We start from the raw sequence: 27,835 nt of genomic DNA, 5'->3' as shown, positions 1-27,835 counted from the left end.
GACTATGATATGACTTCTGGTGTAAATGAATAATTTGCAAATGATATTCAACACAAAAATTAATACATATAAATTTATAACAAGCAATGAAATATTTAAAGGTTACATAAGTTCCCATTATTTGATTTGATTTATTATTATCACATGTACCAAGATACAGTGAAAAGTATTGGTTTGCATGCTGTCAAGGCAAATTATACCTCATCTAAGAACAACAGGGTAATCAAACAGAATGCAGAATATAGTGTTACAGTTATGAGAAACTGCAGACAATGATCAACTTTAATATATGAGAGGCCCATTCAAAAGTCTGATAACAGCAGGGAAGAGGCTGTTCTTGAATCTGTTGGCATGTGCTTTCAAACTTTTGTATCTTCTACTGAAAGGTTACATAATTTCCCATTATTTGATTTGATTTATTATTATCACATGTACCAAGATACAGTGAAAAGTATCAGGTTTGCATGCTATCAAGGCAAATTATACCTCATCTAAGAACAGGGTAATCGAGCAGAATATAGTGTTACAGTTATGAGAAGCTGCAGACAATGATCAACTTTAATATGTGAGAGGCCCATTCAGAAGTCTGATAACAGCGGGGAAGAAGCTGTTCTTGAATCTGTTGGTATGTGCTTTCAAACTTTTGTATCTTCTACTGAATGGAAGAGGAGGGAAGAGAGTATAAATGGGGTGGGAGGGATCTTTGATTATGTTGGCTGTTTTTCCAAGGCAGTGGGAAATGTAGATGGAGTCAATGGACAGAAGGCTGGTTTGAGTGATGGACTGAGCAGTGTTCAAGGCGCTCTATAATTTCTTTTGCTCTCAGTTGGAGCAGTTGCCATGCAAGTTATGATGCAACCATTCATGGTGCATCTATAAAAATTGCATCATTTCCTTAGCCTTCTGAGGAAGTAAAGATGTTAGTGTGCTTTCCTGACCATAGCAACAACTTGGATGGACCAGAATCGATTGTTGGTGATATTTACCCAAGGAATTTGGAGCTCTCGATCACCTCCACCTCAGCTCCATTGATGTCCTCCACTCTGTTTCCCAAAGTTAATGACCAGTTCCTTCACTTTGCTGACATTGAGGGAGAGATGATTGTCTTTACACCATGCAACTAAACTCTGAATCTCTTTCCAGTACTGTGTTTCTAAATTTATTGAGATCAGACCCACTACAGTGGTGTCATCAGCAAACTTGCAAACAGAGTTAGAGTGGAATTTGACCACACATTCGGGAGAGTATAAGGAGTATAGTAAGGGGCTGAGTATGCAGCCTTGCGGAGAATCGGTGTTGAAGACCAATGAGTTTGTTTTTGCTGTGGCAATTAAAACTAGGCAGATGAAACATCCAGGTGGTGCAAAGAAGATAATGGCTTGGAAGGGAACCTTGTGGCACTGTGCTGAAGATCTACAGGGGAGTTATCATCCAAAGACACCCTCAGAAGGTCTTTAGACTTTGTACTATCTTCCCCATAGAGCACTGGGTGTGGGGTCACTGCACATTTTGAGGGCAGTTAAATTCTTAACTAACCTCCAAATAGAATCAATCCCTTCCTAAAAACCTCTCTGATACTGATTTTGCAAATATGGAGTCTCATTCCTTTATAACTTGATAACATTGGGAACCTAATTTTAAAAAATATATTTTCCTTTTTTCTGTTTCTTATTCCATTCTTTTTGATTTCTGCCCATGTTTTAATGTTAATTAATTCTTCTTTATGTGTGTTTCCTGATTTAGACTGTAAGTAGTTCAATGAGGACCCTTCAATTTGATTCATTGAAGAGCCTTGCTATTTCTCGTTCTATCCCAGACACCTTTAGAGAGTGGTACCATGGATCAGACTCCAGCTTAGAGCAGGTTTGTATCATCAATAGTCACAGGTGAGGTGCCGAAAGACTGGAGGTTGGCTAATGTGCTGCCACTGTTTAAGAAGGGTGGTAAGGACAAGCCAGGGAACCAAAGACCAGTGAGCCTGACGTCAGTGGTGGAGGGAATCCTGAGGGACAGGATGTACATGTATTTGGAAAGGCAAGGACTGATTCGGGATAGTCAACATGGCTTTTTGCATGGGAAATCATGTCTCACAAACTTGATTGAGTTTTGTGAAGAAGTAACAAAGAGGATTGTTGAAGGCAGAGCAGTAGATGTGATCTATATGGACTTCAGTAAGGCATTTGACAAGGTTCCCCTTGGGAGGCTGATTTGCAAGGTTAGATCCCACGGAATACAGGGAGAACTAGCCATTTGGATACAGAACTGACTCAAAGATAGAAGACAGAGGTGGAGGGTTGTTTTTCAGACTGGAGGCCTGTGACCAGTGGAGTGCCACAAGGATCAGTGCTTGGTCCTCTACTTTTTGTCATTTACATAAATGATTTGGATGCGAGCATAAGAGGTATAGTCAGTAAGTTTGCAGATGACACCAAAATTGGAGGTGTAGTGGACAGCGAAGAAGGTTACCTCAGATTACAACAGATGAGCCAATGGGCTGAGAAGTGGCAGATGGAGTTTAATTCAGATAAATGCGAGGTGCTGCATTTTGGGAAAGCAAATCTTAGCAGGACTTATATACTTAATGGTAAGGACCTAGGGAGTATTGCTGAACAAAGAGACATTGCAGTGCATGTTCATAGCTCCTTGAAAGTGGAGTCGCAGGTAGATAGGATAGTGAAGAAGGCGTTTGGTATGCTTTCCTTTATTGGTCAGAGTATTGAGTACAGGAGTTGGGAGGTCATGTTTCAGCTGTACAGGACATTGGTAAGGCCACTGTTGGAATATTGCATGCAATTCTGGTCTCCTTCCTATTGGAAAGATGTTGTGAAACTTGAAAGGATTCAGAAAAGATTTACAAGGATGTTGCCAGTGTTGGAGGATTTGTGCTATAGGGAGAGGCTGAACAGGCTGGGGCTGTTTTCCCTGGAGCGTTGGAGGCTGAGGGGTGACCTGATAGAGGTTTAAAAAATTATGAGGGGCATGGATGGATAAAGTCTTTTCCCTGGGGTTGGGGAGTCCAGAACTAGAGGACATAGGTTTAGGGTGAGAAGGGAAAGATATAAAAGAGACCCACGGGGCAACTTTTTCACACAGAGGATGCTATGTGTATGGGATGAGCTGCCAGAGGAAGTGGTGGAGGCTGGTACAATTGCAACATTTAAAAGGCATTTGGATGGGATTTTGAATAGGAAGGGTTTGGAGGGATATGGGCCGGGTGCTGGCAGGTGGGACTAGATTGGGTTGGGATATCTGGTCGGCATGGACAGGTTGGACCGAAGAGTCTGTTTCCATGCGTTACATCTCTATGACTCTCTGATTTTATGAGGTTTGCATTCAAAAAGAACTTTGTGTGCAACTGACCACAATGCTAAAGCTCAAATATGCAATCAGAAAGGTAACTCTGTTTACATATATGGGCTTCATAGAACAAATCTCAGGACAATGTGAGAGCAGATTTCAAATTGGAATTGGGTGGTTTCCTATGCCACAACTGTGATTGCTTTCAAACAAGTGCTTACTTGGTTGTGAAGTGCTTTGGGACATCCAGGACCATGAAAGGCACTATAGAAATGCAGGTCCTCCTTCTTTCTTTTCCTTTCCTCTGACAATTATAGAAAATTCAGACTTCTTTGATTGCAATGCAGAATTCTTTTCAGATAATTTAAATGCAGAATTGGAAATCTAATCATTTTATAAAGAAGAAGATAGTCCCCTGGACGTCCAGGGAAATTGAGCATATAAAAGACCAGTTACCCACTACTGGAACTACCTAAATCACCCGGTAAATCAGCACAAACCTCCTTGAAAGTAGACAAATCTTCTGACAGACCACGAAGCAAAAGAAAGATGTGACTTTGAACTACTGTGGAGATCTTATACCCAATGAAGCCACTTTTCAGAAAAGGCATTTATCAAGTTTACATCAGGCTGCGAGGATCAGTGAAAGGCTGTCACTTTTCCATTAGCACAGAAGTGGCTGAGTAACTCCAAACTAAAATTTATTTCTGGTACATTTCAACATGATCAGTGTTCAACGTTTGCTTCAGCACTGCCCAACTCCCCTCTCTCACTCTGTCCCATTCATGACTCCTCCAGTTCCTTCTCCAAGAATCTATCTACCTCCACCAGATTTTCAAGACAGGATTCATCACCCTTTTGAGGACATCCTCTCAAAATCTGCCAGGCAAGAGCAATAAGAGTCTTCAATATTTTAATCAATCAATCAATCAAGGGGCATGGATAGGGCGAATAGCCAAGGTCTTTTTTTGTCAGGTGGGGGGAGTCTAAAACTTAGAGGGTATAGATTTAAGGGGAAAGATTTAAAAAGGACCTGAGCAGTAACTTTTTTCAGGCAGAGAGTGGAGCATTTATAGATTGAGTTGCCAAAGGGAGTGGTGGAGGCGGGTAGAATTACAACATTTAAAACATTATTTTATGCTGTTTGGCATGAAATAGCCTTGGTTAAGAAGATTAGAGTGAATTCAAAAACATTCTTTAAGTATATTAGAGGGAAAAGAATAACTAGAGAGTGAATAGGATCTGGGTGACATGGTGGCTCAGTGGTTAGCACTGCTGCCTCACAGCGCCAGGGACCTGGGTTCGATCCCAGCCTCGGGGGCGACCGTCTGTGTGGAGTTTGCATATTCTCCCCGTGTCTGTGTGGGTTTCCTCCAGGTCTTCTGCTTTCCTCCCACAATCCAAAGATGTGCAAGTTAGGTAAATAGGCCATGCTAAATTGCCAATAGTGTTTAAGGATGTGTAGGTTAGGAACAATAATCAGGGGTAAATATAGAATAATAGGAATGGGGAATGGGCCTGAGTGTGTAACTATTCGGAGGGTTGGTGGGGACTTGTTGGGCCAAAGGGCCTGTTTCCATACTGTAGGGATTCTATGACTCTACAAGTCACTTCTTACTTATCTAACTTCTACCATGCCTATTCTCTCCAACCTTCCCTCAGAAGACAATCCACCTATTCCAAGTATTAGTCTAGTAAAATGCCACTTCAACAAACCACCCTCTTCTCTGGCCAACCACTCTGTCTCAGAATTGCTGCAGTGCTCCAGCAAAGCTCAGCACAGACTGGACAAACAACACAGCTACAGCCTTCTGGACTCAATATTGAGTCAACAATTTTAAGACTTGAGGCACCTTCTCCCATTTCCTTACCCCAACCCCCACACAACAGGTCTTGTTATCACGTGGTCTGTTATTACCTAATACTCATTGTTACCCACTAACAGTCCCCATTTGTAGCTATTCATTCTCCCAGGTTGACCGTTAGCCATTCCTTTGTCTGTCCAACTGTTCTTCTCTCTCTTCGTGCTCTATCTCCACTTATCGTTTTCCCTTACCTGTCACCCTACCTTCTACATAAAAATACAACTTTTCCTAGCTACTGTCAGTTCTGAGGAAGGGTCCCTGGACCTAAAATGTTAACTGTGATTTCTCTCCACAGATGCTGCCAGACCTGCTGAGATTTTCCCAGCAATTTCTGATTTCCAGTATCTGTAGTTCTTTTGTGTTTTTTTTAAATGCCAGAAAAACTCAGCAGGTCTGGCAGCAGCTAAGATTAGATAAACAGAGTTAAGTTTCAAGTCTGATCTGACTCTTTATCAAAACCTGAAAAATCTTGGTTTTGAAGAAGAGTCATATTAGATTTCAAACGTTAACTCTATTTTTCTCTTCCAACCTTCCAGCTCAGCACCGCCCTCATGACCTGTTCCACCTGTCAATCTTCCTTCCCACCTATCCACTTCACCCTCCCCTCCGATCACCTTTACCCCCACCTCTATCCACCTATTGCACTCCCAGCTCCATCCCCCCCCCCCCCCCCCCCAGCTTCACACCCCTCCCATTTATCTCTCCACCCTAGAGGCTCCCAGACTCATTCCTCATGAAGGGGTCTTGCCGAAACATCGATTTTTCTGCTCCTCGGATTCTGCCTGACCTGCTGTGCTTTTCCAGCACCACACTCTCGACTCTAATCTCCAGCATCTGCAGTCCTCACTTCCGCCTTTTATCCCAGGAATCAGCCTCGTGAGTCTCTTTTGAACTGCCACCAATGCCAGTATTATCTTTTAAATACAGGGACCAAAGCTGTACACATATGATCTGATCAGCACCTTGTACTGTTGCAACAAGACTCCCCTATTTTTAAACTCCAAACCCATCGTAATAAAGGCCAAAATTCCACTTTGCTTCTTAATTACTTGCTACATTTCTATGCTAATGTTTTTCATCTTTCATTGACAGATTCCTCTGTGATGACCGAATGACAATCGTAATTTCTGCGTTTTGTAGTATCCAGAGTGAAGAACCAGCTTTCCAGCTCTGTGTGCTCCTGCATTACCTGCCTGGCTCTCTCAGGCTATCTGACAGTCATCTCTTCTCTCTCTGCCTGCTGGTCCCTAAACTGAGGTTCCAGTTAGAAAAGTCACAGAAACCGATCAAAAATTCATTTTAAACATTGAGGGTAATTCTAACCGATCAAAGAAGTCAGAGAAACTAATGGGATTGAGATGCAATGCTGGTGTTACACACAATTGTATCGCCGTGGAAATCAAAGAAAAATCAGCTGGATGTAAGATGATTGTTCTTTCCAATTGCATAGAATCCCACCCCACGATTGATAAAACTGTCCCAACTGACTTTGACAGAAATATACTTCAGAAAAATAGATAGATAGATACATAGACGGATTGATAGATAGATAGATAGATAGATAGATAGATAGATAGATAGATAGATAGATAGATAGATAGATAGATAGATAGACAGACAGACAGACAGACAGACAGACAGACAGACAGAAGGATAGATAGATAGATAGATAGATAGATAGACAGACAGACAGACAGACAGATAGTCGGATAGATAGATAGATAGATAGATAGATAGACAGACAGATAGATAGATAGATAGATAGATAGATAGATAGATAGATAGATAGATAGATAGATAGATAGATAGATAGATAGATAGATAGATAGATAGATAGATAGATAGATAGATAGATAGATAGATAGATAGATAGAAAGAAAGAATGAAATGAAAAATAAAAGCAAGAAATGCTGAAAGTACTCAACAGGTCAGGCAGCATTTCTGGAGAGAAAATTGTGTTAATATCTCTGGGTTATGGCGAAAAGACAGGCAAGTGGACGTGAGACGTGTTGGCTCAATCATGTCCTATTGAACGGGCTCAATGGGCCTGAAAGGTTTGCTCTTATTCCTATTTCTTGCATGTTATCAGCATTGAAATGACACAGACAGTGACTGATCTGCTGAGTATATGCAGCAATTTTAGTTGCATTTCCTTTTGAGTGCAACCTTCTCCAGATTTATTCCAAAAGTTGCGAGTTGATTGAAAGTTTAAATCCATCCATTAAAAATGGATTTACACAATCAATGTCTTCATGTGCCACCAATTGCCTTGTCATTACGGTTTCATTCACAGCCGCTGAATGATATTGTCACTGAATATTGCTGATCCACCTAATCCAACATAAAACCACCGGAATATCTTAAAATCTTTGATGCATATCAATGATTTCTTGTATAATTGCTTACATGTAGTGCTTTTCACTTCATGTCTGGAGTGTTTCCTTCCTTTGCAACCAAATCCCCTTACACATGTCTTTAACACTGTTGTGTTCCTTTGATATTGCTTCATTTAACCATTTCAGAACCAGTGCTCACCTTCCCTTGTATAGTAATGTGAAACACTGCAGATGCTGGAAGTTTGAAATCAGCATGTGTAGCATCTGTCAAGAGAAAAGCAGAGTTAATGTTTCAACTCCAGTGACCACAGATACCGCCAGACCTGCTGACTTTCTCCAGTACACGTTTCTTGCCTCTTTGCACTGTATCTGGGAAGTGACTGCACGAGACTACAAGAACTCAGGTTGTTCAGAGCACTGTTAACATGGTAAAATGGCACAAGGTCTTTTGTAGGAGGAATTGTCAAAGAAAACTTTACTCTGAGGCACAGTAAGAGAAATGAGAACACGGAGATTTTAGATTAGATTACTTTACAGTGTGGAAACAGGCCCTTCGGCCCAACAAGTCCACACCGACCCGCCGAAGCGCAACCCACCCATACCCCTACATTTACCCCTTACCTAACACTACGGGCAATTTAGCATGGCCAATTCACCTGACCTGCACATCTTTGGACTGTGGAAGGAAACCGGAGCACCCGGAGGAAACCCACGCAGACACGGGGAGAACGTGCAAACTCCACACAGTCAGTCGCCTGAGGCGGGAATTGAACCCGGGTCTCTGGCGCTGCGAGGCAGCAGTGCTAACCACTGTGCCACCATGCCGCTGTTTTGTCTCAATCTCTGACAATGGTCAGGAAGAGGAGGAGAGAGTGACAGGTTAAGTAAGTGGCAAAAATGTTGGTAAATGGAGTATGATGTGGGAAAATGTGAAGTTGTTCATTTTGTTTAAGATGTTTTCTGAAAGTAGAGAAAAGAGGAAAATAACATTTAGGGAGCTTGGCTAAAGGCAGCTAAAGACCTTCCTGAGTGTGGAAGTATAGTCTCGGTGATGGAGAGAAAATGGGGTTGGACATGGAGGGAAAGATTATGGAAAACAAGCTGTTTTGTCTCAATCTCTGACAATGGTCAGGAAGAGGAGGAGAGAGTGACAGGTTAAGTAAGTGGCAAAAATATTGGTAAATGGAGTATGATGTGGGAAAATGTGAAGTTGTTCATTTTGGAAGGGAGAACAAAAGAACAGGATATTATTTAACAGGAGGAAAACTGCAGAAAGCTAGCACACAGGCAGTGTAGGTAATCAGGAAGGCTCATGGAATGTTGGCCTTATTTAAGGGGGTTAGAGTATAAGAGTAGGGAAGTCTTACTTTAACTGTACAAGGTGCTGGCGAGAGCACATCTGGAGTAATGTACAGTTCTGGTGTCTTTGTTCACCAAAACATATCATTTCATCAGAGACAATTCAGAGAAGGTTCACTTGGATGATGCCTGGTCTGGACAGAGTATCAAATGAGCAAAGACTAAACAGATTGGGACTCTACTCACTGGAGCTTAGAAGACTGAGAGGTGATCTCATTGAAACATATCAGATTCTTAAGGGGTTTGACAGGGTCAATGCTGCGAGGATGTTTCCCCTGGTGGGAGAGTCTAGGACCGGAGGACACCATCTCAAAATGAAGGGGCATCAATTTGAAACTGAGCTGAGGAGGAATGTCTTCTCTCTGAGAGTTAGGAGTGTTTGGAACTCCTTGTCACAGAGAGCTGTGGGGCCAGAGTCCTTGTAAACATTTAAGGCTGAGATAGATAGTTTGTGATCAATAGGAATGTTGGATCAGCCATGATCCTATTGAATGGTCGTTCAGGATTGAGGGGCCCAACAGCCTACTCTTGTTTCCTCTTGGTCATCAGACAATCCCAACATATGGCGGATCATTCAAGTGAACCTTCTCTGAACTGCCTTCAATGAAATAATATCTTCTGTTAAATAAGGGACCAAGATTGCTCCAGATGTGGTCTCACCAGCACCTTGGACAATCGCAGTAAGACATCCTTACTTTGAGTGAGGGATGTCCCCCTGGCAACCAACAAGCAACCTCATCTGGGATTTTCTGTTGTGCTCCCTTAATTGGGAAACTCATGCCAGCCACAAGGTTAATATCAGCAGGAACAGGGTAAGGTCCTTAAGTGGTCAATCCCACATCGGAACCTCAATTGTCAGCAGACCGGAGCTTGGATCAGATTGAGCTGTGATCCCACCCTATCATTGATTAAATTGATTAAATAACCACATCGCCAAAGTCACACCGAGAGAGGGTATTACATTCCGAATAAAATTTCCCAGCACCAGCCATCCATTCAACAGGCAATATATGTAATGAAATCTATTTTTGTATCAGTTCAGCCCAAATTCTGGGAATACTATAACATCCTAGTCATAGGCCATTTCACAATTATGATACATTCAACTGTTCAAGTTGTTGCTGTATTCACTCCTGCTGAAGAACAAGGGCAGGGTTTGTTGAGAGGCCTTCAATAGGTTTCTCAGAACACTTCAAGAGTTACTGAGTGGTCAGTTGTCTGTCAGATAGAAGCATTGTTTGGAGAGAGTTGGTTCTGGTAGCTGCTATTCCATCAAGTACATAAGGGTTTCATCCTGTTGTTGTAACAGGCTCCAAGCATTTAGAACTCAGGAATTATCATGGGAGCTAGTAGATATAGCAAAGAGTTTGAATTTATTTTTATTTGATCATGGGACATGGGCATCTCTGGCTTGGCCAGGAGTTATCATTCATCCCTAAATGATCCTAAAAGATTGTCACGAGCTGTCTTCCAAAACAATTGCAGCCCTTGGGGTATAGGTAGACCTAGACTGCTGTTAGGAAGGGGTTTCCAGGAATTTTCTTCACCAACATAGAATATATAGAACATAGAGTACAGCACAGGACAGGCCCTTTGGCCCACGATGTTGTGCCGAGCATCTATCTTAATCTAAGATTAGCCTAACCTACACATCTCTCAATTTATTACCATGCATGTGCTTGTCCAGCAGTCGCTTAAATGTCCCTAATGTCTCTGACTAACATTGAAGGAACAGTGACGTATCTCCAAAGATGATGTAAAGTTATGGAGGGGAACCTGCAGGTGATGGTGTCCCATGTATCAGCTGTCCTTGTCTTTGTAGTTGATAGAAGTTGTGAATTTGGAAGGTGCTGTCTAAGGAGCTTTGGTGAGTTACTGCAATGTATCATGTGCATGATGCACACCGCTGCTACTGTGTGGTGGTGGGCAATGGAGTAAATGTTGAAGGTGGTAGAAGGTGCAAGATGCTTTGACCTGGACATTGTTTATCTTATTGGGTATTGTTGGAATTGCAATCAACCAGGCAAGGGGGGAGTATTCCATCACAGTCCTGACTTGTGCCTTGTAGATGGTAGACAGGCTTTGGGAGGTTAGGGACAGTGTTACTCACCACTGTATTCACAGGTAATGCCATTGCATGCCAAGGTGCATTCATTCATAGAATCCCTATAGTGCAGAAAGAGGCCAATCAACCCATCGAGACTGTACCAACCTCTCCAAGAAACACCCTACCCAGACCCAGGTACCACATCCTCTATTTCCCATGTTTAATGCACCTAACCTTCATATCTTTGAATTGTGAGAGCACCCAGAGGGAACCCACGCAGACACAGAACATCCACACAGATGTTCACCTGAGACTGGAATCGAACTCGGATCCCTAGCTCAGTGACACAGCAGTGTTATCCACTAGGTCACCATTTGTGCCTAGTGCCATTTGCCACTTGTCAGAGCAAGACAGACTATTGCCCAGGTCTACCTGCATTTGAACATGGACAACTTCAATATCTGAGGAATCACAAATTGTGCGATTCATCAGCAATCATTCTTTTTCTGAGTTTAGGATGGGGGATGGTCATTGATGAAGCAGCTGAAGATGGTTGGGTCTAGGACACCAACCTGAGAAACTCCTGCAGAGATGTCCTGAAGCTCAGATGACTGACCTCCAACAACCACAACCATCTTTCTTTCTTTTATTCATTCTTGGGATGTGGGCATCACTGGCGAGGCCAGCATCTATTACCCATCCATAATTGCCCAGAGGGCAGTTAAGTGTCAACCATATTGTTGTGAATCTGATGTCATGTGTGGGCCAGATGAGATGACAGTAGTGAGCCAGATAGACTTTTCTAGCTATCAACAATGATCTCATTGTTATCATTAGACTCCTAATTCCAGATATTTGTTGGATGGAAATTTTACCATCTGCCATGATAGGATTCGAACACTGGTCCCTAGCACATCACATCATCTCAGGATTGATAGTCTAGTAATAATACCACTAGGCCAGCAACCCCCAAATTTTTGTAGGCATGACTCCAGCCAGTCTACAGTTTTCCCTGATTCCCATTGACTTCAGTTTTGCTCGGGCTCCTTGGTACTACCTTAGGTTAAATGCGGTGTTGATGTCAAGGGCAGTCACTCTCACCTCACCTCTGGGAAATTCAGCTCTTTGGTCCATGTTTTGCCCAAGGCTGTAATGAGGTCAGGAGCTGAGTGGGCCTGGCAGAACCCAAACTGGGCGTCACTGAGCAGGTTGTTGCTGAGCAGGTGCTGCTTAATAACACTGTTGATGACACCTTCCATCACTTTACTGATGATCGAGAGGAGACTGATGGGTAGTAATTGGCCAGGTTAAATTTGTCCTCCTATTTGTGTACAGGATATACCTGGGCAAATTTCCACATTGTCAGGTAAATGCCAGTGTTGTGGCTGTACAGGAATAGCTTGATTAGGAGAATGGGAAATTCTGGACCACAAGTCTTCAGGACCATTGCTGGAATATTGTCAGGTCCCATAACCTTTGAAGTGTCCAGTGTCTCCAACTGTTTCTTAATATCACATGGAGTGAATCAAGTTGGTAGAGGGCTGTCATTTGGGTCAGGAGCACCCCATGGAGAAATACTGGCTTGGAAGAAGTCTTTGATCCATTAAATCCTAATTTAAGGCAGCTGAGAGTGGATTTAAAGAGGCCCACAAGCAGGATTTGCTGAAGCTGAGCAGATTACAGCTCAGAAGCGGAGCTTGCTGAAGTCTACTGTATGGACAATGTATGCAATTGTACCCATGAGTTCAACAGAATACTGGGGATGCAGACCTGATTTGAGAGAATCAGCTATCTGGCTATGGGCAGACAAAGAGGCAGTCCATGATAAAATAGTTCTTGAGAGAGTATGGAAGCTAGATCTTTGAAAGAGAAGAATTTGAATCCCTCTAAAATGTTTGATAAATTCGATGCCCCACAATATCACTAACATTCATGACTGGTTGCTGAGAAATTGATTAGATCTGCTCAGACTACATTTGATAGTCATGGTTTTCAACCTGTTTTTTTACCTCAGGTTAATTCTGAATGTTGGAATATAATTGTGTACATATTTTACGTAGATAATACACAAATCTGTTTGCAAGCTTTATGGCGGTTTAGTTACAATCCGTGGCTTTACTTCCTTAATTAAGATCTCAAATTTGTCTACTTTGAACAAAGTTACTGGCCTCTAGCCAGTTCATAAGATAATTTGCAGTTTCATTCTGCACCATAACAATAATCAATAATAACATTCTGTCAACAGAAATCCTAACTAAATGAAATACGCAGTTCGCAGACTGTAACACTTAAATCTAAATTAGATACAAATAAATCTATTAGAGGATTGAAGAGAAAGCTCTTTATTTGGCGCAGAGTGATTTCAATGTGGAATTTGACACACAACAGTTGAGGGGAATAGGTGAAGACATTTTTTTATAATTCATTCATGTGTCATTGACCAGGGCATCCCCAATTGCCCTTGAGAAGCTGGGGTGAGCTGCCTCCTTGAACCACTACCATCCATGATTTCAGGGGAAGCTGGATGGAGGTACAATGGAGAATGGATCTGAATGATATGCTGAAGGGCAATGATGAAATGGAGTGGGAAGTCTGAGTATGGCATGGAACTGTCTTGGCAAATGGCCTGTGTCAGTGTTGTAAATTCTTGATAGAATGGCTGTTTCAGGGTGGTTAGGCAACATGCTACCAGCATGGCATCAAGAGAAATTTGGTGACCTGTACGGTGGGAGGGCAACCTTTAAGAAGTACGTGGGCGAGCACTTGAAATGTCATAACATTTAAGGCTATGAGCCAAATGCTGGAACGTGTCGTGTAAATAGGTCAGCACAGTCTATTGGGTCAAAGGGCTACTCCTGTCATAGATGACTCCATGACTACATGATGGCACCTTCATAGAAAAGGAGGTGAAATCAAAGACTGCCCATGTTGTGCAGGAAATTTCTCATCAAACATGACGACCTCCAGGAATTTGCCTCTATCCCCTGCCTGACAGCACGCAAGTCACGTCCCTCATCGACGAATCCAACACAGGCCAAGTACCTGTTAAAACTGGTGTCAGGAAGGCTGTGTCATTGTCTTGACACTCTCCTCCATCTTCTTCACTGCAACACACCACCCTAAATCCATGAGGATTCCCATGAAGATAACCTACTCCCACCACACAACACTGTCCCCTGACTATCAGGATTCACTATCAGTCAACATGGATCAATTCTCATACAAAAGGATCCTCCTTTCAGAGAGGGAATGCTCCTTACCTTCTACATCGCCTCCACTGTGCCAGTGCAGTGACCATCTGGCAAATAACTGTTTGATGCAAACACTTCAACCCTAGCACCAAGCTTATAGGCTGCAGAGCAGTAATGCCACCTGCCCTTCTATGTGAGTTGAAGACTTGAAAATCCTGAATAGTACCAGTGAAACTTCCGTAAAATCCTGTGAATCTGTTTGCAGGATATTTGCTCCAAAACCAGTGCCCTCTCTGAAACCAACATCACTTGTACCAAGGTACGGGTTACATTCAATCACCTTCATTGGATGCACCTTATTGTCCACATGCCTCAGTTATCACGTCCAAAGCAAGCTCTCTATTCTGAGCTGCACCACAACAAGCAGTTAATGGGACGGCTGAAGAAAGACTTAAAAGAGCATTTTCAAAGCCTCCGTAAAAAAAATGCAACATTACCCAATCCACTCATGGGAGTCTCTGGGTTATAACCACCCAAACTGGTGAAGAGGTATTTGCAAAGGCGAAACACCTCAAGCATCTCTGTCAGATCTAGGTGGAGATCTAAGTGAAACGACGGTGTGAAAACTCAAGCATCTCACAACCTTTCAAACACTGCCTGCCCCTCCTGAGGCAGGTTGTGTGGATCCAACATCGGTTTGTCCAGTCACCTCAAGAACCATAACTCTGGGTGCAAGGGAATGTAGTGTCCAGAAGTGGATAAGTACTCCAGTGTGGGACTACCAGGATTATGTCCTGGAGCTTATGTCATTCACCTACTGCTCACCCTACTGATACCTCCATTGTTCATGGTATCTACCTTCACTGGGGCTTTGACACGAAGGCAAAATCATAGTAGATGGAGAAAATACCCGTTCAGTTTCTGACAGCAGTCAGAGAGATCACGAGGTCACCAGGGAGCAGTGGAGCCTGTCAGGACCCGTGAGTATATAGTATAAAGTGCTGAGTTTCCTATATTCCTCCGAATTGCTCCAGGGATGTAGAAGTAAGAGTAGCAAAGATGATTCTCGATAGGAGCGAGAGTAACAGCATAGTTGTTAGGGGGATTTTAACTTACCTAATATTGACAGGGAATACTATAGTTCAAGTAGTTTAGATGAGTCAGTTTTTGTTCAATGTGTGCAGAAGAGTTTTCTGACACAGTGTGCAGCCAGGCCAACAAGGGACGATGCCGAATTGGATTTGGTACTGGGGAATGAACCTGGCCAGATGTTAGGTTTGGAGGTAGGTGAGCACTTTGGCGATAGTGACCACAATAGCAATGGGCAAGGATTGGTATATACTGCAGGAAAAGAAGTATAACTGGGGGAAAGGCAATTGTGATGCAATTAGGCAAGATTTAGGATGCATAGGATTGAGAAGGAAACTGCAGGGGATAGACACACTTGAAATGTGGAGCTTATTCAAGGAATAGCTACTGCGGGTCCTGGACAAGTATATACCTATCATGCAGGGAGGTATTTGTCGAGAGAGGAAGCCATGGCTTACTAAAGAAGTTGAAGCACTTGTCGAGAGGAAGATGAAGGCTTATGTGAGGATGAGGCGTGAGGGCTCAGTTAGGGAGCTTGGGAGTCATAAGTTAGCCAGAAAAGATCTAAAGAGAGGGCTAAGAAGAGCCAAGAGAGGACATGAGAAGTTTTTCATGGATAAGATGAAGGCCTTCTATAGGTATATCAGGAATAAAAGAATGATGAGAGTAAGATTAGGGCCAATGAAAGACAGTAATAGGAAGTTGTGTGTGGAATCTGAGGACATAGGGGAAGTGCTTAATGTATATTTTTTGTCAGTAATTCACATTGGAAAAGGGCAATGTTAGTGAGAATATGGAGATACAGGCTACAAGATTAAATAGGATTGCATTTGACAAAGAGGACATTTTAGTAATTTTAGAAGATCTGAAAGTAGATAAGACCTTTGGGTCAGATGAGATTTATCCTTGGATTCTCTGGGAAGCCAGGAGGAGATTGCAGAGCCTTTAACCTTGATCTTTACGTCATCATTGTTGACAGGAGTTGTGCCAGAAGACTGAAGGATAACAAATGTTTTTCCTTTGTTCAAGAAGAGGAATGGGACAACCCTGGTAACTTTGGCCAGTGAGCCTAACTTCGGTTGTGGCTAAGGTGTTAGAAAAGGTTATAAGAGATAGGATTTATAATCGTCTGGAAAGGAATAATTTGATTAGGGACAGTCAACACAGTTTTGTGAAGGATGGGTCATGCCTAACTAACCTTATTGAGTTCTTCGAGAAGGTGACAAAACAGGTGGATAAAGATTGTATAAGGTTGATGTGGTGCATATGGACTTCATTAAGGCATTAGATAAGGTTCCACACGGTAGGCTATTGCACAAAATATGGAGTTTCAGGATTGGAGGTGGTTTAGTGGTTTGGAGTAGACATTGGCTAGCTGAAAGAAGACAGAGGGTGGTGGTTGATGGAAAATGTTCATCCTGGAGCTCAGTTATCAGTGGTGTGCCGCAAGGATCTGTTTTGGGGCCACTGCTGTTTGTCATTTTTATAAATGATCTCAATGTGGGCATAGAGGGTTGGGTTAGTAAATTTGCAAACGACACCAAGGGAGGCAGAGTTGTGAATAGTGCCAAAAGATGTTGTGGGTTACAGAGGGACATAGATAAGATGCCAAGCTGGACTGAGATGTGGCAAATGGAGTTTAATGTGGACAAGTATGAGGTAGTTCACTTCGGAAGAAGTAACAGGAATGCAGAGTACTGGGCTAATGGTAAAATTCTTGGCAGTGTAGATGAACAGAGAGATCTCAGTGTCCAGGTGCATAAATCCCTGAAAGTTGCCACCCAGGTTGATAGTGTTGTTAAGAAGGTATATAATGTGTTGGCATTTATTGGTAGGGGGATTGAGTTTCGGAGCCACAAGGTTATGCTTCAGCTATACAAGACACTGGTAAGGCTGCACCTGGAGTATTGCATGCAGTTCTGGTCACCGCATTATAGGAAGGATCTGGAAACTTTGGAAAGGGTTCAGAGGAGATTTACTAGGATGTTGCCTGGTATGGAAGGAAGGTCTCATGAGGAAAGGCTAAGGGAACTGAGTGTGTTTCATTGGAGAGAAGAAGGTTGAGAGGTGACTTAATCAAGACATATAACATAATCAGTGGGTTAGATAGGGTGGACAGTGAGAGCCTTTTTCCTCAGATGGTGAAGGCTAACATGAGGGTACATAGCTTTAAATTGGGGAGGGGTGATAGACTTAAGACAGATATTAGGGGTAGTTTCTTTACTCAGAGAGTAATGGGGGCGTGGAATGGCCTGCCTGTAACAGTAGTAGACGCGACGACGTTAAGAGCATTTAAATGGGCATTGGACATACATATGGATAATAATGGAATGGTGTAGGTTAGATGGGCATCAGATTAATTTTGCAGGTCAGCGGAACATCGAGGGGGATGAAGGGCCTGTACTGCGCTGTAACGTTCTATGTTTTATGTAACCCATAGGAGTCTAACTACAGGTTGTTGCCAGCGAATGGATAAAGCACCTGAGACTCAAATGAAATATTCAACAAATATGCTCAACTTCAGGAAAATGAATCCCATTGTCCTTAATTATGACTCTAGTTCTGGAATAGTCTTAGTCTCCTAGGTTTGGCTTTCCAGGTAATGTGGTAACTCCCAGAAACACAAGAATTCACAGATTTGCCATTGGTCACTGTAAATTCCCATTAACGATGGAGTTTCAGTTCAAGGTTGTCCACAAAGTGGAGTCAATGGTTAGTGAGTATTAGGAAATAATCTAACACTAATTAAATCAGAATGGTGCTTGTGTAAGGAAATAAACCCCTCCTTACTAACGATAGAAGGCTCATATTGAGTCGATAAGCCCAGAGATTGCCTCATTAGGGAATATAAATACGTCATGCCTCATCTGGCCCTCTGCAAAACCCTTGGTTAAGGAAAGATTGAGGGACTAGGGAGTTAAATTGAGATTTGGTGTGCCTAAGCAGCCATGTCTCATTAACTTGGCACTCTTCAAAGGCGCTTAATGTTGCTGTTTGAAGAGATTGATAACAGAAGTGGTAGAGCCTCCTGACACATGAGTTATTTAAACTAGTCAGTTGAATGGAAGGAGCTTCTTTTATAAATTAAGCTGTAGAAGAGAGTGTTATGTATACTGTAGAAATGATCCTCACTGTTCCCTTTCAGCTTCTTCAGTTTTATTCTATAGCTGTCTTTACCTAGCATCTGTCAGTGAATACTGTTCCAAGTGAAAGAGTGTATCCAGGACAAAAGAAGGATAATGCTCATAGTATACAATAAAGTCACATACTGGAAAAGGTGTGCCATCTAAATAGAATAGTTGCACAGAGTGATCGCAGCATGCAGTAGGAACCCATTCATCCCACTGAGTCCATGCCATTTCTCAACAAGAGCAATTCAGTTAGTGCCACTCCCCTGACTTTTCCCAAAGACGCCTATGTTTCTTTTTTATCTGCAGGTGCTTCTCCAATCTCTTTCAGATAACCAGATTCAACTGCTTTCACCATTCCTCTCATACAGAACATTCCAGATCGTAACCACTGGCTGAGTAAGAAAGTATTTCTCCATGTCACCATTGTTTCTTTTACTAATTACATTAAATCCATATATTTGGTTGACCAGAGCTCAAATATTGTTGAAGAAGACACATTTCCTCAAAGCTCTTTGTCTTGTACTCATCAGGGCAATTCTCAAGAAATAACAAAGTAAAGTGAAAAGTAAAGTAAAGGGGCTTTGTGCCAATTGGTAGGGGATTTGCTGTGGAAACCAGCATCAGCTAATGACTGACAGTTAACTGCCAAGTTTTGATAAAAGTTTAAATGAGGCAGGTTGACTCTGATAGTCAAGACATTGCTCTGAGGACAGAACCAGAGAATGGCTATCAATAAAATACTGAGCTCTTAAATAAATCTCTATGTGAGTTTCAAGTAAACTGGATCTACACCATCTTATATTTATGGTCCCTGGTTTTTGTCTGCCTTGAAGTGGGAACTTCTAACTGCATATCTAGCCGAGCAAACCCTCTCTTAAATTTAACAGCTTACATCAGGTCACCACTCACTTTTTCTAGAGAAAAGAGTTCCAGTCCAATCAAACTTCCCTGATGGTTATAGACTCTCCATTTTGATATCCCTCTCATAACTCTTTTCAGCACCTTTGATAACATCACTCTATCCTCAGTACAACATGGTGACCAGCAGTGTACACACAGCATTTACTGATTCAAACTCAAATCTGTGTTATCCTATCACTCAGATTAGAACATAATATGGCCATCTGTAAGCCTTAAGTTTATTATCCTTTTGTTGTCATTGATTGTTTCAAAAGATGCTGCTAGGTATGGAAGGTTTGAGTTATAAAGAAAGGTTGGATAGCCTGGGACTTTTTTCACTGGAACGTAGAAGTTTGAGAGGTAACCTTATAGAGGTTTATAACATCATGAGGGGTATAGATAGAGTTAATGATAAGATTCCCTACAGTGTGGAAACAGGCTATTTGGCCCTACAAGTCCACACTGATCGTCAGAAGAGAAGTCAACCCAGACCTATTTCTTTCTGACTAATGCACCCAACATCAGGAGGCAATTTAGCATGGCCAACCCACCTAACCTGCACATCTTTTGGACTGTGGGAGGAAACTGGAGCATCCGGAGGAAACCCACGTAGACATGGGGGGACTGTGCAAACTCCACACAGACAGTCGTCTGAGGCTGGAATCAAACCCAGACATTGTGAAGCAGCAGTGCTAACCACTGAGCCATTGTGCCACCCTTAATGTTAGTTATCTTTTCCCTAGGGTGGGGGACTTCAAGACTAGGCAGCACATTTTTAAGGTGAGAGGAGAGAGATTTTAAGAAAACGAGGGGCCATTTTTTTACATAGAGGGTGGTTCACGTGTGGAATGAACTTCCTGAGGAAGTAGTGGATGTGAATACAATTGCAGTGTTTGAAAGATTTTTGGATAAGTACATGAATAGGAAAGAATTGGAGGGATATGGACTAAATGCAGGCAGATGGGACTGGTCTAGTCTGGGATTATATTCGGTATGGGCTGGTTGGATTGAAGGGTCTGTTTCCATGCCACATGACTCTATAAGAATCTATCACATATAAACCACTGACAAAGCAATTTTAAAGTTCTAAAGCAACTAAAGTGGAAATGGTAATGAGTAGCTGTTTTCTGGCGGGGGTAAAGTGCTGGAAATAAAATGCCTTTTATCCCAGAGTCATCACAAAAGTTTAAAAATATTATTGAAGTGCGTGAAATTCTCCAATTTACTTATTGGGTAGATGTCGATTAACAGAAAGAATGGACAAGATTTCTGTACTTAACAAGAATTACTATTTATCACAAATAAATAAATTCTAGTTCAAGTAAACAGCTATGAACTGTCAACTTATAAATCTACTAGTTAAAACTTTAACCCTCTTCTCAAATATGCAGACAGACAAACAGAATTAGAAATAGGTATTATGCGTGGAAGGGAAGACTGGGAAGATAAATCAATGGTCCCTGTTTGCAGTGTTCACTGCAGTGAACAGTGTTGAACAGTGTTCAATTCTTCAGGACTTGCTACTCCTTTACTTCTCCTCTCCCGGTACTTGTTCTCGGGAGGCACAGAGCAACTGGCTCACAACTTATAAAGTCTCTGACTTATGAATTAAAAGCAACAGGCCACAGCAAATGGTAAAAGGAAATAACTGTACTTCATGCACAATACCCATTTCTATTTCTGTCTGTCTGCCTGTGTGAAAAGGGTTAAAGTTTTGACTAGTAGAGTTATAAGTTGTCAAAAGTATTAACAGCTGAATCACAAGATAACGGATGACCTATGAGCAAATTAATTAGGCAGAGAGATAATTATTAAAAAATCAAAAATAAAATAGTGCTAGAGACAAACCAATGGCTGGAATAACATGATAGGTATTAGAGTCACTTGCCTAGGGCTTAACCAAAGTAACAAGCAATCCAAAACCATACAAACTAATTAAGATAGAATGATCATACAAGTTATTAAGGTAATGGTTTTCATTTATAATACAGCCCTTTTCCCATATCAGTCCCCATCAAAAACACAGGAAAATAAAGAGATATACAGTGTAAAGTCATAAAAGCCTGTATGGTATCAGGGATTACATTCATAACCTGCACTATTGTTAAAGCTGCATGAGATCTCAGTGCAACTTAATTAAGCAGCCGACTGAGCTGATATTTTGCAAGAGAATGATGCATTAGGATAAGGCTGGCTTCAATAAATTAGATATCGGTACAATCAAAGCTGTAACATAGTAATCAGAAACCTTTTTATTGACTTTGCTGCTTACTTTGATTGAATTACACCTTCATCAGCTCAACGAGGGATTCTCAGCTTTCTTTGCTGCTATTGTTGACGGAATTGATGTTGGTTAGAAGCCTACTGAGAGTCACATAGCCATCAATTGAACAAGCTTCATCTGTGACTGTGTGTTGCAGCCTTTTCACTTAAGTGTCAAAAAGAATTCTGTCTTAATACCTGCCTGTAGCCAATTGAATGGTTTGGGTATGTTTGTGTTAAGTAAACAGCTGGCACTCACTCTGTCACTAGTTAGAAATGAAGAAAGATGCAGGCCATTAGGACTGTGGGTCACCATAAGTTTCTCTCCTGAACTGCTAGGTGGTGCTCCAGAAGTCTAAAACTCCTAATCTTCTGGCTATTTATAATAGACCACCGCTCCACTGTCTGTGAGTGTGTTCATGTAGGTGTGATACACATGTACCAGAAACATGCAGAATGAGATGATTTCTCATCAAGCGACCTTGAATAACGATTTTACAGATTCAGTACCCACACTCACATTGACCCTCCACATGCAGTACTGAGGCAGTGCTGCTATCTTTGAGCTGAAATGTCAAACCACAGTACAGTCTGCTCTCAAGTGGATATAAAAGCTCATTTTGAACTATGTTAAAGAACAGCAGGGAAATTATTCCCCCATATACAGAGGACCCTTGATTACCTGAACGTCACGGGCGGGCAGTATTTTGTTCGAATAATTGAATGCCAGAAAATACAGTTTAGCCAAGCATTGGGACCTTGCAATCTTGCTGCATAACCTGCTATTCAGATCATTGAATGCTGGAGAATCGAGGTCGATATTTATTCCTCAAACAACATGAGAAAGGCAGAAAATTTCTGTCATCACCACTTGGCAGTTTGTAGGAGGTTCCTGTGTGCAAATTTCCAAAAATTCACTTAATACCCTTCTTTCTCACAATCATTTTTATGAAATACGTTAATTCTACAAGTATGCCTCCACAAATACGTAAATTCGCACAAAATAGTTATACCTAATTGACAAAATGTAAATCTTTTCATAATGGATTGATTGCCATTTGCTGGATACTCCTTGATTTGGCTTAATTCAGGCTTAATTAGATTTACAGTTGAAATGATATGAATTCAACTAATCTATATCTTCAGTATAACTCTCCAAATCCTCAAGATCCAAATGTTTCTGTACACTTTTTCCTCATTATATTCTCGGAACATTTCATCGGGTGACAGTATCACTTTCTCGTGTCATCTGCTCTTCCAGTATTTGTTGAAATATTTCATGTGAGAACATATAGGTTGATTTTTCTTGAGCCAAAATGAAGAGACTCTTTGGCTATCCCGCTGTTATATTTCATGATATTTTTCAGAAAGTGTTTTGATTCTACTGTTCCCACAAGAAGAACGTTCAGTGGGTTGGTGGGGGGGGGCTCACTCCTCGGCTACTTTATGGTTTGTCCAATATGTTGAAAGTGGCTCCTTTATCCCCTTTCTCACGCCATCAAATTCACTTTTGTCTGATCTACTGCCGAGATCAGATTCTGGGTCTGACTCATAACTGCAATGAGCACCATTCATTAAAGTTTTCTGATATTTGATCTTTTACTTGCGGAACTGATCCTTCTTGCATTCTGTCATTCTCTCTGTCAACGTCTCCCCTTTGTGTTCTAGCCATTTCATTTCTTGTTACTTTAATTGCTGCATATCACTTTCTGCCAACGTTTTCTTGGCTTCTGTTCTAACCTTTTCATCTGCCCTGGCTCAGCGTGGTGCCTGTCACTTTCCCTTCCTCTGTAATAACAGGTCGTGTGTCACAATGTAGCCTACATGAAACAAATAAAGTATGAGGAAAAATGGAGATGAAGTTCAAAAGAAAGTTGGGGAATTATGACCTAAATTTGTTGCTTTCTTTGCTGGAGGGTATTGTTGGTTAGGCATGTCCCTGTTACAGTGTCAGAGGGGCACAGTATACACAGAGTCACAGTCAAAACCCTCACTCCCCACTGGAGCTGGTTACATATTACCTCCTCTATAAGATGCTCCTTGGTCGAAGGCATCATTCCATAAAGTTTGGTTGAGAGTGACCCAACACACACACACACACAAACACAAACACACAAACACACACACACACATACTGTAGACAGATTTCTAGTCCATTTATACATTTTGCTCTGGTGCCAGTGGTTCTGAGCTTTGGCCTCAGTATTGGAGAACTTGGAGGTTCACTGGATCAGTCCGAGAATGTGGATGCTCAATCCTGATAGGCAGATGTAACCACATTCCAGGAACGATCTCTGAGCCAATGACAAAGTGCCATTGATGGCAGCTGGCGCACAGTCCAAAGCCCTGGTGCCAAATTCAACAATTGGGAAAAGATCAAGGATATGAATGAAATCCCAACACTAAGTCGTAAGGGCATTTTCCTAACTCACAAATGGTCAATGGCATTGGCTGATTGGAGTCACACTTCTGAACATTTCTTTTGAAGATAATCACAGGATTGTTATAGCACAGAGAGTGTTAGTGAAACTCAGCAGATCTGATAGCATCGATGGAGAGAGAACCAGAGTTAATGAATTAAGTCTTTTATGCTCTTTTTTCAGTCCTATGAGACTGAATGTTAACTCTGTTTCTCTCTGCACATGTGCTGAAGACCTGCCGAGTTTCTCCAGCATTCTAAGTGTTTGATTCTGATTTCTGGCACCTGAAGTATTTTGCTTTTATATTACAGAAGAAGACAATTGTGTTCACAACATTTCTGCAACGAAATAATCACTTAGCCTCACTTATCTTACATATTGTTTCTATTTTAAGAAATCATCCAATGCCCTTTCGACTGCCTCAATTAAACCTGCTTCCACCATACTTTCAGACAGCGCAAGGAGTTTTCTTTCACCTCACATTCGCTTCTTTTGCAGGTCGCTTCAAAACTACCCATGATTCGGAGATGCCGGTGTTGGACTGGGGTGTACAAAGTTAAAAATCACACTACACCAGGTTATAGTCCAACAGATCGAATCGGAAGCACTAGCTTTCGGAGCGCTGCTCCTTCATCAGGTGGTTGTGGAGTACACAATTGGAAGGCGCAGAATTTATAGGAAATGTTTACAGTGTGATGTAACTGAAATTATATGTTGAAAAATACTTTGATTGTTTATTAAGTCTCTCATCTGTTAGAATGACCATGATAGTTTCATGATCGTTTCACTTCTTTCATATGTAAATTGTAAAACTTTTTTTTAACAGTTACATTCTCAAGTGAACTTTAGTTACATTCACTTGTGAATGTAACTTTTAAAAAGTGTTTTATGATTTACATATGAAAGAAGTGAAACTAACATGGTCATTCTAACAGATGAGAGACTTAACAAACAAGGTATTTTTCAATATATAATTTCAGTTACATCACACTGTAAATTTTTGCTATAAATTCTTTGTCTTACAATTGTGTACCCCACAACCACCTGATGAAGGAGCGCTCTGAAAGCTAGTGCTTCTGATTAAACCTGTTAGACTGTAATCTGGTGTTGTGTGATTTTAGCTTTAAAACTATGCCCTCTGCTTCTCAAACACTGGATGACCGGGAACAGTTTCCCCCATCGGCTCTGACCAGACCTCTCTTAATTCTGACAACTTTTAACAAATCTCCCCTCTGCCATCTCCTCACCAAGGAAAACAGTTCAAATTTCTCCAGTCCATTCTCACCATTGAAGTTTCTCATCACTGGAACCATTCCAGTAAACATCTCCTGCACTCTCTCTGTAATGCATTCACGTCCCTCCTTCAGTGTAGTCTTGTCAGTTGTACACGGGACTCCAGCTAAGGTCTAACCAGTGCACTGTATAAGCTCAGCACAATCTCTGTGCTGATGCACTCTATACCCCTGAGTCAGTTAGCTCAGTTGACTGGACAGCTGGTTTGCCATGTAGAGTCTAGGGTTCAATTGCCAGACCAGCTGAGGTTACCGTGGTGGTCAGTGAGTGAGCCCAGCGTGGACCCATGGTGGTCAGTGAGTGAGCCCAGCGCGGACCCGTGATGGTCAGTGAGTGAGCCCAGCGTGGACACATGGTGGTCAGTGAGTGAGCCCAGCATGGGCCCGTGGTGGTCAGTGAGTGAGCCCAGCGTGAACCCGTGATGGTCAGTGAGTGAGCCCAGCGTGGACCCATGGTGGTCAGTGAGTGAGCCGGCGTGAACCCATGGTGGTCAGTGAGTGAGCCCAGCTTGGACCCGTGATGGTCAGTGAGTGAGCCCAGCGTGGACTCATGGTGGTTAGTGAGTGCGCCGGCGTGAACCCGTGGTGGTCAGTGAGTGAGCCCAGCTTGGACCCGTGGTGGTCAGTGAGTGAGCACAGCGCGGACCCGTGGTGGTCAGTGAGTGAGCCCAGCTTGGACCCGTGGTGGTCAGTGAGTGAGCCCAGCTTGGACCCGTAGTGGTCAGTGAGTGAGCCCAGCGCAGACCTGTGATGGTCAGTGAGTGAGGCCAGCTTGGACCCATGGTGGTCAATGAGTGAGCCCAGCACGGACCCATGATGGTCAGTGAGTGAGCCCAGCTAGGACCCGTGGTGGTCAGTGAGTGAGCCCAGCGCGGACCCGTGGTGGTCAGTGAGTGAGCCCAGCGTGGACCCGTAGTGGTCAGTGAGTGAGCCCAGTGCAGACCCGTGATGGTCTGTGAGTGAGCCCAGCTTGGACCGTGGTGGTCAGTGAGTGAGCCCAGCGTGGACTCATGGTCGTCAGTGAGTGAGCCCAGCGCGGACCCATGATGGTCAGTGAGTGAGGCCAGCTTGGACCCGTGGTGGTCAATGAGTGAGCCCAGCACGGACACGTGATGGTCAGTGAGTGAGCCCAGTGCGGACCCGTGGTGGTCAGTGAGTGAGCCCAGTGCGAACTCATGGTGGTCAGTGAGTGAGCCCAGTGTGGACCCATGGTGGTCAGTGAGTAAGCCCAGCGTGGACTCATGGTCGTCAGTGAGTGAGCCCAGTGCGATCTCATGGTGGTCAGTGAGTGAGCCCAGTGCGGACCCATGGTGGTCAGTGAGTGAGCCCAGCGCGGACCCGTGGTGGTCAGTGAGTGAGCCCAGCTTGGACCCGTAGTGGTCAGTGAGTGAGCCCAGCGCAGACCTGTGATGGTCAGTGAGTGAGCCCAGCTTGGACCCGTGGTGGTCAGTGAGTGAGCCAGCACGGACCCGTGGTGGTCAGTGAGTGAGCCCAGCGCGGACCCGTGGTGGTCAGTGAGTGAGCCCAGCGCAGACCCATGGTGGTCAGTGAGTGAGCCCAGCGTGGACTCATGGTCGTCAGTGAGTGAGCCCAGTGCGAACTCATGGTGGTCAGTGAGTGAGCCCAGTGCGGACCCTTGGTGGTCAGTGAGTGAGCCCAGCGTGGACCCGTGGTGATCAGTGAGTGAGCCCAGCACAGACCTGTTGTGATCAGTGAGTGAGCCCAGTGTGGACCCGTGATGGTCAGTGAGTGAGCCCAGCCCGGACTCTTGGTGGTCAGTGAGTGAGACCAGCGCGGACTCTTGGTGGTCAGTGAGTGAGACCAGCTGTGGGAGGGAACTTAAGCATCAAAAGAAACCCACGCAGACACGAGTGGAATGTGCATAACTCCACACAGCAGAGTCAGTCACCCTAGGCTGGTATTGAACCTGGGGTCCCTAGCACTGTGAGCTACCATGCTACCCATGGTTATTTTAATAGAGGTAGGAGAACAGCGTGGGAAAACAATCAGAGGTAACATTATTGGGTGAAGTGAGTGAGTGCATTCACACTGTAAATTTTATGAAATTGATGCACATTCACATTCTTGCCTGTCCAGCTCGCACAGTTCCAATATCAGACAAAGTGTTCCCTCTATAGGCTCCCACACCTCATTTCACATCTGCACCATTAGATTTGGTTTTGGCTTTGAACATCCATTTTCTCCTGATTGCACAAGATTATCCCATCAGGCAGAAAGCAGAAGTTTGAATGATTATCAAACCTGCAGCAAAAGAAAATCTCAGCAAGTTATTAACTGCAATGGCAAAGAAACTGGAAGGAAAAAAAAATGTAATTTCTTTTAAGACAAATTCTGTTGGAGATTGCAGTGGAATTTATGTCAGTATGTTTTTTTAACATTTCAGAAACAAAAATAACAGAATTATCACAAAGATCCTTCCACTGAACTGTTACACATTCAATAACAAGGCAAATGCATCTACTGTGACAAATTATCATCATACGCTGTAGTTGCCATTCCTTCATCGTTGTGATCTCAATGCACTAATGCTTGGAACGACACTCATTACCACGTTGAAAAGACTAAACCATTCGAGAAATAAAACATTTTAAATAATAATGGCAAGGATTGTTTTTGGAATTTGAA

This window comes from Chiloscyllium plagiosum, unplaced genomic scaffold (genome assembly GCF_037043375.1).
Source record: "Chiloscyllium plagiosum isolate Xiang-an unplaced genomic scaffold, Cpla_swu_hap1 HiC_scaffold_4, whole genome shotgun sequence".
Taxonomy (NCBI): domain Eukaryota; kingdom Metazoa; phylum Chordata; class Chondrichthyes; order Orectolobiformes; family Hemiscylliidae; genus Chiloscyllium; species Chiloscyllium plagiosum.
Note: the sequence above shows the minus strand (reverse complement) of the source record.